We start from the raw sequence: 14,980 nt of genomic DNA, 5'->3' as shown, positions 1-14,980 counted from the left end.
GCCTCTCTGTCCTGTCCCTGGATTCTCTTGTGGGTTATGTTCATTAATGGACTAGCTAGGACTTAGACTATTCCAGGTTAAAGACTGTCTGCTTTCTATTGCTGTGAATAAATTCCTGAGGTGGACTGCTCACCAGGAGGAAATATTTCAGAAGTTACACTTCATGGATAACTGACCTTGCAGCTCTGGCCTGTGGAGCAGAGCACATCAAGGTGGGAATGTGTGGCAGAGGAGGCCTAAGTCCCTCATGGCAGCTGGGATGTAAGGACACAGACAGGCTTAGGTGCCCAAGCTCTGGATTCCTCCCACCAGGTCCTGCCTCTTAAGGACCACCTCTCCCAACAGCATCAGCAACTGGGGATCAACTTCAACACATTGGTCTCTTGGTGGACACTCCTCTGTACTTCAGCATGGCATAGATAGCCTCCTGAAGCAGGGTGTGCAACTGCAGAAGCTCAGTTGTGGTCAATAAAGGGACAAAGGGTTAACAAGTCTGTAGTCATCTCTCCCTGCTATCTTGCTGCTGTTATTATTCTGCACCCCCACACAAACCATTTTACAACCTAGATCATTTTAGCCCACAATATTTCTCAACAGTCATTAGTGGCATTGTTATTAGCCTGTATGATTCCATTTATTGAGAATACCACCCCAGCAATTCTCTTTCCCTCTCTCTGTCTCTCTCTCTCTCTCTCTCTGTCTCTCTCTCTCTCTCTCTCTCTCTCTCTCTCTCTCTCTCTCACCCACACTTCAGGGCATATACCTTCCTCATCTGAATGAAATCTCTCCTGTGAATTCTCACAACCAGAGTGGTTTTCTAGGTATTTTCAGTAAACAGGTCTGCTGGCAGGCACTGATTTCTCACTGGATAACAGGATCAGATACCCTTCAGCCCAGAGAGACCTTGAAGCACAACCCATCTGACACAGTCTTGGGGTTGGGTCACCCCAGCTGAACTCCTCCCCTGCCCTATTACACTCTGAATGTGTGATGCCTCAAATTCATGTTGAGACTGCAAACACAATGTAATGTTATCAGGAGGACCTTTGGAATGTCCTAGGTCAGGAGCAAAGACATTTACTGAATGCCTCATAGTAGGATCCAGTGAGCTCCCTGCCCCAGCCACAGTTGAGGCACAGTGGGGAGAACAGACTCCCTAGCTGTGCCTTGTTCTTAGGCTCCAACCTCCAGAACACTGGACATGAATACCTGTTGTTTATGAGTTAACTGTTTGGTTGCCTTTTTTTTTTTTTTTTTTTTTGCAGAAGTCTGAATGAACTAAGACATCTGGCACTGGGCATGGACTGGATGTAGAAACATGAGAAATGTAGAGGTGAGTTTGAAACTGAGTGGAGGGTAGGGACCCAAGGATGTCTGTAGTGAATGCTGGAGAAAGCTCATTTTTACACACAGACCTTTGCTAAGAAAATTCTAGTACAACCATGCAGGGACTCTGAAGGCTGAGGCAGTAGGATTGCCAGTTCAAGACCAGCATCAGCAAATTAGCAAGGCCATTTCTCAAAGTGAAAAATAAACAGGGCTATGTGGTTGAACTTCCTGGATTCAGGCTTTCATGCCAAAAGAAATGGCAACCAGGAAAGGAAAGGAAAAGAATCAATGATAGGTATTAAATTATCTCAAGATGGACAACTCAGGGGGTTACAGATACTGGGACCTGATAACAGGTTTGCAGAGAAAAAGAGAGATTGAATGTATTCCTCAATACTGCCTGGATGAACAGATCTGTAGCCAAGGGACAGGTGGAGTCGATGAGAGGAAAATGACCGGCATGGTGTGGACATGAAGTGTCCACCAAACTTACCGGTGGAACTGTGTAGGACCTTCAGAGGTGAAGTGATGAGATCACAATAGCTCAGACATAATTAGGACACTAATCCATTTGATGAATTAATAAGTGAATGGATTGCTAGGTGGTCACTGTGGGCAGGGCTGTGCCTGGAGGGAGTAGGTCAGAGGAGCAAAGAACTTGAGGATTACAGTTTCTCCCCTTGGCCAGCCACTCTCATCTCCCAAATCACTGGCTTCACAGAGCTGAGAAGCTTTCCTCAGCTGGCCATGTGCTTCTGCAAATGTGCTTTCACCTTGGGCTCACAGAAATGGTGTTGCAGTTGTGGTCTGAACCTCTGAAACCTGGAGACAAATAAACCTGTACTCATCTACATTGTTCATAGGCATTTTGATCAGAGTAGTCAGAAGTTGATTAGAACAATGACCAGGAAACCCCAGAAATGAGAGGGACTCTTACTATCTGACCTACCAGGAGTCTTACAATAAGCAAGTCAGGGTAACCAGTCATCACTTGGGACTCCATCAAATCACCAGGCTCATCAGATGTTGAGGGTGGGTTTCTTCTGGGTGGAGTTTATTTAATTTATTTGATTAATTAATTTGTAGAAATTGGACTCAGGAATCTTTACTGCTGAGTGACAGACCTATTTTTATTTTATTTTGGCACAAGTTCTTGACATTGCAGAGGCTATACTCAAACTTGCATGCTCCTGCATCAGCCTCCCTGGGCTCAGGGAATACAGGTCTGTACCATCTGCAGAGTGATGGCTTTTTAAAAAATTCTCAGTCTCTCATACTGACTTAAAGGTCATAGTTTGGTCAAACAAGTAGGTCTTTTCAAATCCTGTTATTTAACTTTTCAAATTATATTAAATAAACTTCACTAAAAATAAATCCACTACTTGCCTTGGTGAAACCACCCTAATCAGCGAGGTTTCCTTCCTAAACCATCAAAGGTGGGCACTGGCAAAGGGACTTGCAGGTTAATGGCTCCAATTAGGAAACTGTGGAGGCTGTCTGTGTGCCCACCAGTCTTCAACTATAGGCTGGGGCAAGAGGTATGTCACAGTCATCAAGAGATGCACACAGTGTGGCCTCCTTCTGGCTTCTCATCAGAGCCCCAGGGAGGCTGAGGAAAGAGGATCCCAAGTTCAGGCCAGTCTTATACTCTAAATGAAATACTGGTAATGTTTGTGAATTTTACACGCTGCTTATCTTTTAGGATACAAATGGAACAGTGCTTATCTTTTGGGATACAAATGGATAATTAAAATCTAATTGAAACATCATTTATCATGGAGTTTAACTCTTTAATCTGAGTAATAAATATATGGGACTTTAGTATATTACCAGACAGAATTTTGTGTATAAAGTTTTTACTTGATAATTTGAAATTTGATCACAACTTCTGTTTTTTTTAAGAGTTTCTTAAAATGTCACGGATTTCTAACCCTGATAATTTGCAACATATTTCTTCACAGTTTTCCTTTTAAAATAGGTCATACCAATAGGAAATTTAAGTCTAAAACTTCCAAATTCTCTTTTGTGTGTGTGTGTGGGGGGGAATTGAACCCAGCTTTCACACATACTCAGTAACTGTTCTACCACTGAGCTGTTCCTCAGAATATGGTTTGTTATGAGACAGGATTTTGATAAGTTGCTCACACTTGCCTCAAACTTGTGATGCTCCTACTTCCACCTTGTGAGTGGCTGGAATCAAAGGTGTGTGCAACTATGCTTGGCCCAAGTTGCTCCATACCCCTCTGAATATGCTGCTTCTTAACTCTTTAATGCATAAGAAAGAGCATTGTACAACCTGTAAATGTTATGACAAACTTATAGACACACACCTGGGTAAACTACTTGAACAAAGAGAGAGGCCATGTGGACGTGGGATATTAATGAGCAAAAGATATCTTTTTATGCCCCCAGTAAAGTGGGAGGAGGCTCAGACTAATTTTCAGCCAAGTAGGGGTTTGCTTACACCAGTGGATGGGTGGTCTGTGAATACTCTTCATCTCAGTAGTTGTTAGTGAGGGCAGTACAGGGGAGAATAAACTCACCAAAAATCAAATCTCAGTTCAACCATGACTACATGTTGTCTTGATCTGTGTTAGAATATACACACTCAATGCCCCATCTAATGGGCATTTCCTAATTAGTAATGATTTTGTACTTTTTTTTATATATTTAATAGACGTCTGTATTTCTTCTTTTGAGAAGTGTTTAATTCATTTTCTCAGTTATTAATGGCTAATTTGGGGTTTGTGTTCTTAAAATGTTAGTTTCCTTAAACAGTCTAGATATTAATTTTCCATCCAAAGAGTAGATAGCAAAGATTTTTTTTCCCATCTGTCATACTCCCTCTCAATTATACTTTCCTTTTTTTAAGCATATTAAGCAGGTTTTATTTAAAGGTAATAATACAGACTTCTCTCGGCAGGAAGAAGGGGGCCATGGCTGATGTTCTAAAGTCCCAAGAAGTGAGCGTGCGTACATCTTTTATAGGTTAATTTCTCTTTTGTTCTCCAGTTCTCTCCCTCCTTATCTCTCCTTCCTGCCTACATGACTAGGCCTGGTTTTGCATTAAGTGAGAAGCCATGGGCAGGGGAAGGGCCAAGGTGATTCAGGCAGGTAAGGGTCCAGGGGGCATTAATTAACAGCTCCTTGTTTGCAGTCCTTGATAAAGGCAGGTAAATTTGGTAATCAATGGGCTCTGCAGGTCCTTGACATTCCATTCTTCCAGGGGCAGTCTCCAACTTCCAGAGGCAGATGACTTTATGACCTCCATTTCCTCGAATTGACCTGATTCCCTATTTCTACACTAACTACCTGTCCTTAATTCTGGCTTTATTCCCCCATTTAGCTTTAGGAACTCCTAACTGCTGTAAGGAAATGGGGACATTGGTCGTTCTGGCTGCTTTGAAGCTGAAAGGGGTCAGTGAGGGGCAAACAGTTTGGAGTTCCTTTTGTTAAAAAATCGGGTCAATCGAGGAGTCCAAGGAAGAAGTCTGGTTGGGGAAGAGCAGGTTGTAAAGTCAACTGTGAGTGGGTACTTCTATGATAGAAGAACAAAAAGACATGAGTACTGAGATTAATACAAAGTAAATGTTGCAGCATCTGAAACATGCCACTGAGTTTCATGAAAATGACAGAAGTCAATCTCTCACCAGGAGGTGGAAGAACTGAGAAATTGTTTCCATAACTAGGCCTCGGAAAGGCTGGAGAGGACAAGGCCTTTATTTGGGGACTTTAAGATTGTCCAGGTTATCAGGAATGTAAACACAACATTTAACTCTTAGTGTCATTGATGTCCCCAGAAAATATAGTTAAGCTACTTAATGTCATCTGATTTTGTAAAATATCCCTTTATTGGTATAACCTGTGTGTAGTAGAGATCTCTATACTTCTGTTACTTAGGGCTAGACAATCATATGAGCAAACATAGATTAAGTCTACCTGTGTAGCTAAGGAAGGTCTTAAACTGACTAAAAACTTCTGACTCTGGTAGTTTCTCTTGATAGTTATCAGGCATATTTGCCTAAGAATCTCTCTTTTGTAGCTTCCAGTTGTTATTCTAGTGGGCTAATACAAGTGAATTATTCTTTCTTGTGCAGAAGGTTTTTAACTTGAAGCAATCCCATTTATTAACTCTCGGCATTATTTCCTACATTTTAGGGGTCCCACTAAGAAAGATGTGTCTGCATCTTAAAGTTGGAGTGTTGACCCTGTTTCCTTGTAGGAGTTGCATAACTTCAGGTCTAATTCCAAGGTGTTGGATCCATTTTGAGTTAATTCTTGTGCAGGGTGAGAGAAACAGGTGTACACTCATTTTTCTACTGTGGATAACCATTTTCCCAGCACCACTGGTTGGAAAGGTGACCTTTTCTCCAATTCCTGTTTTTGGCATCTGTGTCAAGGATCAGATGACTGTTGGTGTCTGTTTTTTTTGTTTTTTTTTTTTTTTTTTTTTTTTTTTTCCTGTGTGTCTTCTATTCTGGGTCATTGGTGTGTGTGCCTATTTTTAGGCCAATACCCTGTAGGTTTATTACATGAGGCTGTAGTATAATTTGAATCAAATATGGTGGTTCCTCCATCATTGCTTTTTCCATTTGTATTTTCTTTGGCTTTCAGGCTCTTTTATTTTTCCAAATTAAACTAAGGCCTGTTTTTTTTTTTTTTTTTTTTTCTTTTTTTTTTTTAGTTGTGTGGAGAATGTCAGTGTTATTTTGAAGTGAAATGATGTAAAAGTATATATTGTTTTAGTAATATGACTATTTTAACAATATCAGTTATGCCTGTCTGTGAACATGCAAGGTCTTTCCATCTTCTTGGATTTGCTTCAATTTTTTTTCTCAATGTTCTATAGCTTTAAATTTAGAGCTCTTGTGTGTCTTTGGTTTGAATGTGTCCCAGTTATTTCCTCTGTCTTACTTTTCCTTCCTTTTTTTCTCTCTCTCTCACTCTCTCTCTCTCTCTCACTCTCTCTCTCTCACTCTCTCTCTCTCTCTCACTCTCTCTCACTCTCTCTCTCACTCTCTCTCACTCTCTCACTCTCTCTCTCACTCTTTCTCTCACTCTCTCACTATTTCTTTCTTCATTTCTTGTTTTGAATGAACTGTGAATGTGACAATTTTTCTACTTTCTTGATCAGTAGATTCACTATTGGTAGAGAGAAAAGCTGTTAATTTTTGTATGTTGATTTTAAAAACGGATACTATGCTGAACTTCCTCATCTTTAGCTTCAGCAATCTTTGGCAAGCAGTGGTAATTTAATGCCTTTCTTGCATATCTTTATTTCTTTTCTTTCCTTGTCTTGCCTACTTGTTCTGGATAGAATTCCTAACACTATATTTAAATGGAGTGGCCAGAGTTGAAATTTTTGTCTTGTTCTGAATTGGAAAGAAAATCTTTCAGTTTTTCCCATTTACTATGAGTTTGGTTTTGAATTAGTTGAATATAACTTTTATGATATTAAAAGAGGTTTCTTCATGCCTAGGTTTTTATGGTTTTTATCATAAATAAATGCGGACATTTGTTGAAGTGTTTCTCTGCATATTTTGAGGGGAATATGTAAATTTTTTTCTTAATTCTATTTATGTGATGAATTGCATTTATTGATTTATTTTATGTTAAACCATCCTGGCAACCTTGGGATCCAACCACCTTGGTAATGGTGTACAGTATTTTTAATATGTTGTTAAATGTACTTTGCTAATACCTTAGTAATGACTTTTGCACCTAATTTTATTAGGAATATTGTTCCATGGTTTTCCTTCTTTGATGTTTCTTATTTGATTTGGGTATGAGTGTAGCATTGGCTGCATAGACTAATTTGGAAGTCTCCCAACCCTTGCTAGTTAAGGAAATAACTTGAGGAGCATGGTGAATAGTTCTTCAAATCTCTGGTATAATTCATGTGAGACTCCTTCTGGTCCTGGATTTTTCTTTCTTGAAGAGCTTCTCATTTTTTCTCTCACATTGCGAGTTGGTGGTTTCTTCATATTTCTTTTGCCTCTTGATTCACTCCTGGCAGGTTTTATGTGTCTAGAAATGGTTCTATTTCTCCTAGGTTTTCCAGGATTTTGGAGTATAAGTTTACAAAAAATCCCCAATGATTCCCTGGTTTCTGTGATGTTTTTGGTGATTTCTCTTTTTCTTTCTCTATTTTCATTGACACCTGTCTTCTCTTATTTTCTTTTGTTTAGATCGTGTAAGAGATTATCAATTCTATCTCAACAAAAAATTAACTCTTTGTTTTATCAATTCTTTAAGTTTTTATTGCCAATTTGATTGATTTTGGTTTAATCTTAATTATTTCCTTCTGTTGGTTTTGGATTGATTTGTTTTTGTTTTTCAAGGACTTTGAAATGTAAGATTAGCTCATTTATATAAAACCTTTTTGATTTCTTATTTAGACACTCAGAGCTATGAAATTTCCTTTTGGAACTGCCCCCACAGTGTACCAGAGGTACTGATATGTTGTGTAAGTAGTCTAAATTGAGTATAAGAATTTTAAAATTTCTTCTTTGATTTCTTATATTGCCCATTGATTAGTGTAAAGTGGGTTCCAAAGTGTTTGTTAGTGTTAAATTCTAATTTCATGCCATTATGATTTGACAACATACAAGATATTACATCAGTATTTTTATATTTCCTAAATATTGCCTTGTGATCTAAAATATGGTCTATTTTGAACAAGTTTCCTTGAGTTTCTGAGAAGAAAGTGTATACAACTGTTACTAAATAAAATATTCTACTGGTGTATGTTAAATCTACTTGATTTAAAATATTTTCAGTTTCAATGAGTCTTTGCTGTATTATTCAGCATGATCTACCTATTGGTGAGAGAAATGTAGTGAAATCACCCAGTGATATTTTATTGCAGTCTGTCAGGTTCTGATTCAAGCAGTGTCTCTTTTAAATAACTAGTTGCACCCGTGTGGGCCATAAATATTTCTTATTATTACATCTGTTTCCTGAGTTGTTCCCTGTATTGTATGAAATGACCTTCCCTGTCTCTTCTGTTTAATTTTGCTTTGAAGTCTGCTTATCAGATTTGACTGTAGTTACTCTTGCTTCTTTGGGTTTCTCTTGATATGCTATCAATTTCCATCCTTTCATTTTCAGCCTGTGACTTTCATTGCCTGTAAAGTGCATTTCTTGCAAACAATATATAGTTGGATCTTATTTTCTAGTGCATTCTGCCAGCATGCTCTTTTAATTGAAGGGTTGAGACTATTTACCTTCCATTGTAATGTAACAAGATGTATAGTAAATCCTTCCATTTTGGTTTACTTCTAATGCTTAATTTGTTTCTGTTTCTCATTTGCTCAGCTACTCTTTGAATATTATATTTTCTTTGCAGGATGTGGAGAGGATGCCAGTCACCAGACCTGCTGGGCATAGGGTGACTTTGGATTCACCTGCACCTGTCCAGCACACGTAGCCCTGCACATGTAGCAGCAGACAATGTGCAATTTTTGAGGTTGTGTCCCTCTCTCCTGTGGTTCCAAAGCAAGATCAGTGACAGAAACTCCTCGCTGGTCTCCTATATACACCACTGAGACTAAACCCCTTGAAACATAGTGTCCAAAAATGCTGTCCATTGTAAGTCTCAGTCTCCTAGAGAGTCCTAGCTGATCCCAGAATAGGTCATCATGCCACTGGCTCAGTCTCCAAGTCCTGGACACTCCCTATGTGTCCACAGGATTATGATAAATAAATCCACAGCATTCTGTATGAGTTGCTGACCCCCTAATCTGAACTCAGTACTGGATCATAGGCTACTGGGATCTTGTACCTTGTGAAAAACTAAGCAAGGACCACTTCAGTTCCAGGACAGAAGGAATTATGCATTACAGGCTGTTTCTGAACCTGGGCATGGCTCTGACTTCCTGCTGGGGCTAGATTAGATGGGACTTTGCCCCCGACTGGGTACAATGGGAATTCATCCAGGGGAATCTGTTCTCAACTGCCCAGAAAGTCCTGTCTCCTGGGAAGTGAGTTCAGAAGATGCCAGTACAGAGGTGAGCCCACCCATCCTTGCCAAACAGTTACATCCACATGGATGAAGCCAGGGACCTGAACACTCAGTCTGTGTGCTAGGGTTGACTTTCTGCTATCACCACCTATGGGCACACTGGACACAAGTAATAGTATTGCTCATACTTGAAGTGCCCTGCTGGTTGGTGTTCATCACCAGAGAATACCCCAGCTTTTGGGGAGAAAAGGAATGCATATTGGGAGAAGACTGAGCTGGGCACTCACTACTCCCCTGGCACTGAACATTGGAAAGTCCCTTTGACCCAAGAAGTTTCCAATTCTGTAAACATAAACACTCAAATGATATTTTGAATTCATCACAAGGGATATATCACAAGGGATATATTTCTTACTCAATATAATTTTTTTTAGGTGTTCCACCTCTAGAATGATGGAACAAAGGCAAACTTGAGTCCTGTCCTTGGATGAGGGACAACTGGGTTTGAGAGGTGGTTGGGGATTCCAATATTCCAGGCTAGGTCTCCAGCATGGGTGGAGTGAAAGACCTTGTTGCAAAAGAGCCCAACATTGTTTGGAAGGACATGCTGGTAAGTGCTCAGTGTCAGCAGGACCCCAAGCTGCACCCAGGGTAGCAGCAAGTGGAGACACTGTGCACCCTTTTATCCCCAAGAGGAGGAAGAGGCAAGGCAAGTTGAGGTGCAACAGTGAGAAGCTAGGGAACACCAGGCAGGCTGGGGGACATCCAAAACTCCCTCCCTAGTCTGCTCTTCTGGGCAGCACCTCTGGAATCCCCACTGGGGGGATCAAGGCAGGTGCTGTCTGGGCCTTCATGACCTGCTGTGTGGTAGCCACAGTGGAATAAAGAATGAATGGTACCTGAGAGTGGACAAGCTGGCCCAGGCATCACCACACCTGCAAAGGAGAAGGAGGGAAGAATCAGACTCTCTGAAGGGGCCTCTTAACCAGGTGAGGCCTAGCCCTTACTTTCCTTATAACAGAGTCTTTGGATACAGTGTGTAAATGAGTACTGGCAACTGAGGTTCTGGCGGGGTTGGGCAGGTCCCTCCTGGTGTGGAGGGGATGTCAGTGATGAATGTGCAAAATCTGCTGCTTCTGAAGCCACCAGCTCATCCCCATGACAATTAGGATAAATCCGTCCCCATGTGGGTGACTAACTTCCCTAGACACTGGAAAGTGTGGTGATCCTTGATGGTATCTATCTCACCTCACCCCAGCACCCTCAAGTGCTGGCCACACAGCACTTGTGTCCACCCAGTATCCTGCTCACCTGATGTGATGTCATAGCCCATGTTTTCTGAGACTGCTCTCTGCTTGAGTCCTATAATATCAGTCAAGAGGAGCACTGGCTGGGACTCCCAGAGGCTCCTGCCTCAACTGGCTTGGTAACATATCTACAACCAGTACCACCTTTTGGTGTGGCTCCTGCAGGCTGAACTGGAGGGGCCCACTCTCAGCTGGAGAGAAGTCACAGCATCCTGGACATCGATCATGACCTTGCTCACTCTGTCTAGTGTCCTGGAAGTCCCATATAGGTGTCCATTCTCTGTTGGAACCCTCATTGTTGGAAATGTGATAGTGCCACACCAAGTCCACAAAGCATTTTGGCCACCAGGCGATCCTGACTCCAGCCTCCAAGTCCTGCACTCTGAAGCATGTCTTGGCTTGAGCCCCATGACTGTATGCTGAGACAGTCACCCAGATTGTGAAGGTAAGCACTCTAGGTGATACTGAGTATTTTGGCACTGTTACAGAGAACTGTGTAGCAATAGGGGGCTCTGGAGTTAGCCAGGCTCCTGTGGACACCAGTGCATGTTCAAGTAAGGACTTCATGACAAGCACTTGCTCTCCTGGGGGACCCGAAAGAGACAAGACTGTTGATTATTGAGGTCTGTGGGATGCACTCCCACACTCTCAGCACACTCTGGTCACTTGACAGTCTTCCTGATGCTTCCTTTTCAATCTCCCACCCCAAGGGGAAGTGCAGCAAGGGTGACCAGTGCCAGGGCCCATAGTGTGACCAAGGCCAGAGACAGAGTATGACCAAGGTAAAGGCCCAGATTGTGACCAAGGTTAAGGCCCAGAGTGTGACCATGGCCAGTGCCCAGAATGTGACCAGGGCCAGGGTCCAGTATGTGAGCCTTATGACAACCTAGAGTATGACCAATGTCAGAACACAGAATGTGACTAGGGACAGGGCACAGATTGTGACCAGGGTCACAGAGTGTGACCATTATCAGTGTATAGAGTGTTACAAGTGTCAGAGACCAGTGTGTGATCATGGTCAGTGTGCTGAGTGTGACCAGTACCAGGGAAAATGGTGACAAGTGTCAGGCCCCAGAATTTAACCAAGGTACAGGCCCAGTGTTTGACCAGGCTTGGGGCCTAGAGGATGACCATAGTTAAGGCCAATTGTTTAACCTGGATCCAGGCCCACAATGTAACCAAGGCCACAGCATAGAGGATGAACAGGGTCAGTGTCCAGAGTGTGACCTGGACCAGGATCCAGAGGGTGACTAAGATGAGGACTCAGAGTATTTCCTAGGTCAAAACCCAGAATATGATAAGGATCAGGGCCCAGAATGTGACCAGAGTCAGGGTCCAGCATGTGACTAAGTTGGGCATAGTGTGTGACCAGTGTTAGGGCCCAGTGTCTGTCCAGTGTGGAACTCTGTTGTGACCAGTTCAGGGCTTAGTTGTGACAACTCAGGGCCTTATGCTTGACCAGGTCAGTGCATAGAGTATGACCAACTGAGGACCAAGTTGTGACCAGGTCAGGGTCCAAATGTGATCAGGTGAATGAAAAGAATGTGAACAGGTTCAATACTCAGAGTATGACCAGGGTCAAGCCCATTATGTAACCTGGGTAATGGCTCAGAGTATGACAAATGGTAGGACCTTGGGTAAGGTGATGGTCAGGATACAGTGTGTGACCAGATCAGCACCAAGATTTTGAACAGAGTCAGGGCAAATTGAGGCTAGAGTCCAATGTGTGATCAGGTCATGGCCCAGTTGTGATCAGGTCAAGGGTAAGGTCAGAACCCAAACACGGTTATGTGTTACACCAGACATGACCCAGTTGTAACCAGATCAGGGCCCACCTGTGTGCACCACCAGGGCTTCTACTTGCTAATCTTTTTTCCCCACCTTCCTTTTTGAATAGCTCATGTCCTTGGGAGCAATCTGAGTCCAAGATTTCCCAGGCAGTGTGTGGAGTTGAGAGAATATCCAACTATCCTCTGAGGCTCTCTGAAAGGAGGCAGTCCTGCTGTTTCCATGTTGCTAGGTGGGTACAGGGCCATAGCAGTCACAGTGTTTTGTGAGGAGTTATGGCCTATCTCAGTGACCAGAGTGGAAATGGGCATCTTCCTGGGCCCAAACTGCTGCTTGAGGACCTGGTACCAGATGCAAATTTTATCCCATATCATATGTCCCCACCCTCAAGGAAGGCAGGTTCTCACTTTCTCAGGTACTCAGGAAATATCACACAAAAGACTGGCAAGACAATGCAGGTGCAATTGATTATGTGATGCCAAACAATTCTTGACACCTCGTTCCATGCCTGGGAAGTGTGCCTGGGTTCAAGGATAAAACTTTCCACTCTACAGTCATCTATCCACAGGCATGTACCCTGCTGTTTGGAAGAACAAACCTAACAAGTCTTCCAACCCTCCAACTGATCCTGGCCACCCACATGCCTGCCCACCTGCAAATAGACTGCTGATGGTTCTGGGAGCCCACAAGTCACTGTCACTGTAAACCACCCTCTCTCTCCACATCAGCATGAACTGCTAATTAAATACCCACTCCACCATTTTGGTGAGTATCATTTAACCTATCTTCTCCTGATAGTTGTCTCATGTTGAGGAATGCCAACTCTAAGGCAAACCTGGTCATGAAGGGAGCACTCTGATTCCTACAACAGTGTCATGCTGAAAACTCATTGGAATGAACTTCCACTTAAAGGTGGTAATTTTCCAAACATGTTTTATTCACTTAATTTGAAAGAGGAGAAAATGTTGAAGAATTGGTGGATTGGCATTATCTGAAGATCCTGACTATGGTAGGTGACTTGATTCTCTTCTGATTTTACCTGTAAAATTCTTGGCTGGTAAACCAAGCCAAGGTAAAACCAAACATATTCTAATGATTTTTAATTTCACATTTAAATAGTCCTCTCAGAATCCTTATTTGCATGGAAAGTCCCACTGTCATCAAGTGTTGGTTTCAAGGGGAAAGAATCAACACCATCTATTTATGGAGGAATATGGTTGTAAATAAACACTGGGCAGACAATTTTTCCAATGGTCTGTGGAGGCCTGGGGCAAATCAGAGGACAACAAATGTGTAAAAGCTTATGTGCTAAGGATATAATTATTCAAGCAGATTTCAAGGTTATTGCAATCTTGAACTCCAAGACTTTTCAACCACAATCAATTCCTACTTGTCCCTCACTGCCTTCTCCTCCTGAAAATTTTCTTTCAAAATTTCTAACCAGTTGATATCTGAGCAAAATGAACAGCACAGTGTATGTGATGGAATATCCCAATTATTTCAATTAAGGTGAAGACTGAGGAAGTAGATACTCCAGGGCAAAATCAGTTTTTTTCTAAATAATGAAGGCCTATTTTACTTGCTCAGATGATGTCTGTAAAAATAAAACTGGAAAAGGGAAGCAGTGAAGACTTACTTCATCAGTAACCCCAGGTACAATATACGATGGCAGCATAAAAAAATGCAACACATAATTTTTATTCTCCCTGTTGTTTGTTTTGTAGCAAATATTTTCAAGAATCATTGCTCAGAACTTAGGTCTAGAATGTTACTTCCATTGAACTGTCCATCATTCAAAATCTTGCTACCCTGGTTTATATCTTTCTCAAATAAGTGCCTGGCTTCTTAACAGTGATCTTGTGAAATGGGAATAAAATAAGAGACAGGTAAGATGATCAAAATCAAAAGGGCTTGTTTCCAGCAACTAGGGATTGAAGGGCAAGGAGATTCCAGGCTCAGGTAAGAGAGTGCATTTTGTTTCTCACCCTTGAGGGTGTTTCTGAACTGGATCAAAAAGGGCCCAAATGAGTGCCTGCTGAGACATGCTGGCTGCTCTCCAGATACTTCCTGACATATCAGAAAGGCAGAGTCATAGCAATGCCACTATGATTATCATGTCAACCAGGGAAGCTTCCCATCTTGGACACTGGGGTCAATGATTCAAGTCATGTCCTGGCTAAGCAGTTATGGTAAGAGGGAAAAGGAGGAAGACAAGACACAGAGTCTAGTGCTTTCAACAAATGTGATCCTCACATCTCTATCCATGAGCAGAGGAGCCAGTATATGTTGGAGGCACAGCCCCAGGGGCTTGTGGGCAATCCTGTTCTGTGCAGGGCAAAAGATTCTGCTGAATCCATTTTTCTACTTAAATAGAAAGGAACAAATATTACTCCAATTTCAATAAATGATGACAGTGGTACTTTTTACACAACTAAGGATTCTGAAAGTATTATTTTAATATAAAATTAAAAATTCTTTAGACTGTGCTTGGCTTTGTCTTGGGTTTGTTTTCTGTCAAGCATTTCACAGATCATACCAGAAGAGTATCTGGTCACCTACCATAGTCAGTACTTCAGATAATGTAAGCCATTCA

The 14,980-nt window shown here is 41.9% G+C and overlaps 1 long non-coding RNA gene across 1 annotated transcript in view; it reads right to left on the bottom strand.

Moving 5' to 3' along the window:
* Positions 1-4,362: 4,362 nt before the first annotated feature.
* The window catches only part of LOC306652077, a 126,467-nt gene continuing 115,849 nt past the window's right edge, over positions 4,363-14,980 (bottom strand). The window contains exon 4 of the long non-coding RNA XR_013761302.1: positions 4,363-4,657. This is a non-coding gene — a long non-coding RNA (uncharacterized lncRNA). The remainder of the gene's footprint in view (positions 4,658-14,980) is intronic.

Source organism: Sciurus vulgaris (assembly GCF_902686455.1).
Source record: "Sciurus vulgaris genome assembly, contig: HiC_scaffold_632_arrow_ctg1, whole genome shotgun sequence".
Classification (NCBI taxonomy): domain Eukaryota; kingdom Metazoa; phylum Chordata; class Mammalia; order Rodentia; family Sciuridae; genus Sciurus; species Sciurus vulgaris.
This window is presented reverse-complemented; position numbering and strand designations above follow the sequence as displayed.